We start from the raw sequence: 4,804 nt of genomic DNA on the forward strand, positions 1-4,804 counted from the left end.
GCGCCGGGGCCGCCCCGCTGCCGCTGCCCCCGCCGCTGCCCTCTCGGAGGGAGCGACCGGCGGGTGCGGAGCCGGGGACCAGCGACTGCTGCCCGCCCGCTGCTGCTGCGCACCGCGGCGGCCCGCGGCGGCAAACGTGTTTTTATTTAAATCGCTCCGCAACTTTCTAATCGTTTCTTGCACCCCAGCTCCGCTGCACAGCCTCGCAAGGCAAAGTTAAGCGCGCCCACCCGCCAGCCCCTCACAATAACATTCAAATGGAGGAAGAAAATGTAAAATGTTCAAATGGAGAAGTGGTCCCCTTTGTTCTTTCATTGTTTCTACACGAACTGGCGGATACAAGGACAAACACTTACCTTCTCTCCTTTTTGCTCCAAAACCCACACGTTCCCATCAGCTTTAAAATACACAGTCCACCTTGGAAGTGACTACAGATGTCGGGGGAGTTTGTATTCCATTCTTTTTCGCTCTCTGTTCTTTTTAGTGTAAGATTAAGTTGCCGAGCACGTTGTTGCAAGCTGTAGCCCCCCGCCTTAGTGAATGGTCACGTTTAGGACCCTCCAAGTCCATCCTAATTCTGCCAGTAGAATTGAGGGTATTGGAGGTCTAAACTTTCAAAAGGAAAAGGGCCTGCGTCTATCTAGCAAACCTGAAAATGCGCTCAGTTCTTTGCTCACTTCGACAAAATAGATATAAACGTTTCACCCCAGACAACTCCATGAAATATACATTTTAAATCTTAAATGTAGAAAAGCTGTTCTCTTAGACGAAATAAGCTAAAAACAAGCTAGCGTGAAGTATAAATCTGCCTCAGTGTGTTCCACAGCGGGAATCATTTATATCTGGAGTTTAAAACAAACAAATAAAAAAGAGCATCACGTAGAAATGTAAAACGCGAAGTTTAAAGGGAAATAACGTCTGAGAGGAACGTACTATCCAGGATGGAATGCAGAATCACTGCTTTTTCTAAGTGTCATTTTTCTCGCAAAAATACTACTTTTCTTTTTTTTTCCCTTTTTTTCCCCCGTGCGACTTAGGCACGCGAGCAGAACCCGTTTTCTGATTTCTTTGTAGTCCAATCAGTGTTTAGAGCCCAGCCACACAGGCAATACTCCCCCAAACCTTGCTTTAATCTGATTATGATGAGATTTGCTGATACAATGAATATTTGAAATGATCCTTGTGTCTTAGTAAATGGGATGAATTTTCAGGCTCCTGTTTCCAAGGTTCCCAGACTCGGCTCCGGAGGGGCCCCAGCGGGGTCGGAACCGGGCGATCCAGTCCCCTCCTGCTGCGCCCAAGGGCGCCGCATTAATTCAGCCCAGCTCCCTCGGCCAGTGGTTGGAGCTGCATGCCTAAGTGCCTTTTACCCCTGCATCATCACGCATTTGCCAATTGAAAAATAAACAAATAAAAAAGAGGATGCCGGCGACCCAAGTAATTGTGGGACTGGGAGTGTGTGTTGTCTAATCTCTCTCTCTTTCTCTCTCCCCCTTCCCCTTCCCCCAATGTGGCCTTAATAGCAAACTGGAAAGCCGTTTTATTTCATAGGAACATATTACAACCAGCAAGGTAAATAGGGACTCGTGGGGGGAGGTGGAAGGAGGGAGGGAAAGGGGCTTTTCTTTGATAGCGTTTAATTGGAATTGAAACATTCTGGGGCTGTAAACATTCTTTATTTATTCAGCACACATAAGCGGGCATTGTTTTATCACCATCATAATTACGGTGTCCTTTAAACTGACTGATAGCGAAGGAGATAAGGGAATGCGCCTGTAGCTCCGGATCAAATCGCTGGCTCTCCCCTCTCCCCGGGTCACCAGGATCCACACAGTCCTTGGAGATGTGGAGCGCCGGAAGATTGCGGCCTGGCCATCCCTTACGTCATGAGAGTGATTTGTACCACATTGCTAATTTGGTGCAATTCATAACCTTCTGATCTCCTATGTTTGCAACTGCGTTTCAGTTTGGAGGATATGTTTGGGGGGATGTAGTTCCCGAGTGCAGAAATTAAGACTGATCACCTATGTGCTGGAAAGGATCTTATTTCCCAATGTTTGTTGCTTTACCTTTGTCTAATTAAAAATGCAAACTTTTAGGATCCTTTCAGAACAAAGCCTCACCAAATCCCCTTTACGTCCAAGGATTTGCAAATTTATAAAGGCTGCATTGAATTCAGCGTGGGTCAAGGGGCAAAAAAAGGGTAGAAGGTCACTGCATTTTGATTATGGGTCAGTAAACAACATGGCATGTAGTGTGTGTCCAGAAACTCCTGCTAAAAACTATTTTAAAACTGCCAGGAGTATCAAACTTAAGAAATGGTGTTAGCCCGTGATGATTATAAATTGTGTGAAATTCTAATGTGCAAATGACACCCTAGGCCCCACAGAAAAAATAAAACTTAACAAAACACTTAGCAGAACTCTACATTGCTGCTTTGTTTACAAAAAAATAAAACTCCTAGGCAGAACTGTGTTAGCCAGATCATGATTTTTTTTTCAGAGTGGTGGTTGGCATTTCTTTGTCCTACACATTTAGGAGATTTAGTTATACATTCTTATTTGTTGTCAAACTAGAATTTACGGGAAATTTTAAGTACTACAGTCACATTTGGCTGACTTTAAAATAGCAGAAGGATCCTATTATACTGTTCTTTGACCCTATTATATTTACGTTACTGGACCCTTTGTGATAGCCTCTAACTGCTTTCTGTCTGTATCCTCTTTGAGCAAAATATGCACAGCAATATTTAAAGGCAGGGTATAGGGTTAGAAAACAAGTTCTCATTTGAAATACATATTTCTGCCCAGAGTCATGAAAAGGAAAAGGTTTATTTAATGCTTGTCAATACCTGAAGACATGGTCCAGCACTTAACAAATAATAATAAATAATAATAATACTCTAATAATGTGGCAATCCTAGTGTGAAAATGCACATGACCTCTTAGGTTTTCCTGAAGATTTTCAAAAGAATTCTCCCCATTAGTACAACTGCTGGTGGACATCGCTGTTGCATTTCCCAACTAAACGTTTAAAAGACTGTAAATGGTGTGTGCATTACTTCATTGCAGAAGGAAGAGGTCAGGCTGAATTGCACTGGTATTTAAACATAATCATACTATGAAAATAAATCAGAACATCATGTAAAAGGAGCATTTTAAATGTTTCATACATTTTCTTTCTGGTACGGTATGGTTAAACGCTTCCTTGCAAGCATATATTTTTTAACCCAAGTTTACCAAAATGAAAGTATACGATTTGTAATAAATGGGAATAGGACTACAGTGAGGTATTATGGATATTATTTTTCTCTTTCTTTTCTAATGAGGTTTATCCTTCGCCCAGACAGCTTCAAAACTGAAATACTACTTACTAGAGAGTGTAGATTGCAGATTGCACGCTACTCAACGTGAAAAGGAGCACATTTGATTGATAGTCTCTCTGTGTGTGTGCGCCTATACACACAACTCTGTATAGTTGCATGTATGTGTGTTTGTCAAAAACGGGCATCTCTGGGCGTTCTTATCTTAAGAAATGTGAGACAAATATCCATCCCTTTAATCACGCTCATCTTCGATTGCGAGTGAGGGTGACATAGTCCACAAAATTAACAAAGAAACTCCCTCGCTTTCGAGAGGTAGCTGCATATACATCTGGATCCGCACACATATACACAGGCACACAAACACAGAGACATACACACAGACTCTGAGACAGTAAATTATCGCATAACTTTTCATGTAATTGATACCAGACACCTTTAATTTTTCATTTTAATTCTTTTGGCCAGCTTTCACATTAACAATCTAAGCCATAAACGTTGGTAGCTATTGATCGCAGTCCCCTGTGTGCGTGCAAATCCATTTTAAAGTCCCCTGCCTTTAATGTGCGTGTGCAAGGGGCCTCCTTGAGCTCTCTTTATCAGGATCTYCCCCCGGCGTGCTTGAAGACGACCCCGGATATACAACGTGCGCTGATGGCCACAAGAAAGCTGCCTCTTTTATTTTGCACAAAAACAACAAAAAAGATGGAGAAGTAAAGGAGCAGAGGTCTCCGCGTGAGATGTAGGGAGAGATATGCGACTGAAAGTGTGTGCGTGTGTGTGTGAGTATATGGGGCGTATGTATGCGTTGTGCGTGTGACATTTCCTCAGACTTCTGGGGTTTTTCTCCCTTCCAACATTTGGCTCTGGCTAGACCCAGGAGCTAATGGCTGTACCTTTCTGAAAATAGAGGTTTGGCGAATAGCCGCTACTAGTTTAAGACATTTGATAGTGCCAGAATTAAACAAACAAAAATCATGCATTTTTTAAATAGTTGCTGGATCCCACTGCCAGACTGTCATCCGCAGGGAGTGCGTGTGTGTATGCGAGGCTCCGTGTGTGTGTGAACGTATGCGTTCATGTAAACAGGAATCAACCCCAACCCAACAACCCAACTACCTGGCAAATAAATGACTTTTCAGCTCATCCTTTTTTTTTTTTTATTTATTTTTTTTTTTGGTATCGTCCTCTGAAAAGCTTTCTCGGAGTTTACTGTTCCTTTACTGTTGACTCCATAGCCTTAACCTTAAAGCAGGGGGAGGAGAGCAGCGGGGAGGGGGTGGGGGTGTTGGCAGCATATAAGTGCATCAGGAGGAATTTTTAAACGACCTTATTGTCTCTAGCCCTAGAAAGACCACGATGATTTCTTTTTTAGCGTGAGCAGCTGTTTTCTCTCGCAACTTTGCTTTCGGCTCCAGCGCGTGACACGATGTCTCCTCCGCAAGCGAGGAAGACAAATGCCCGCTGGTAGCCGCCGCCGCC

The 4,804-nt window shown here is 43.3% G+C and overlaps 1 protein-coding gene across 1 annotated transcript in view; it reads right to left on the minus strand.

The window, feature by feature from the left end:
* The window catches only part of MLLT10 (MLLT10 histone lysine methyltransferase DOT1L cofactor), a 138,740-nt gene extending 138,188 nt beyond the window's left edge, over positions 1-552 (minus strand). Inside the window, exon 1 of the mRNA XM_085318345.1 lies at positions 357-552. The gene's annotated coding sequence lies outside the window, so the exon portion shown is untranslated. The remainder of the gene's footprint in view (positions 1-356) is intronic.
* Positions 553-4,804: the final 4,252 nt, after the last annotated feature.

This window comes from Rhea americana, unplaced genomic scaffold (assembly GCF_003343005.1).
Source record: "Rhea americana isolate MKP2758 unplaced genomic scaffold, rheAme1 scaffold_53, whole genome shotgun sequence".
Classification (NCBI taxonomy): Eukaryota; Metazoa; Chordata; class Aves; order Rheiformes; family Rheidae; genus Rhea; species Rhea americana.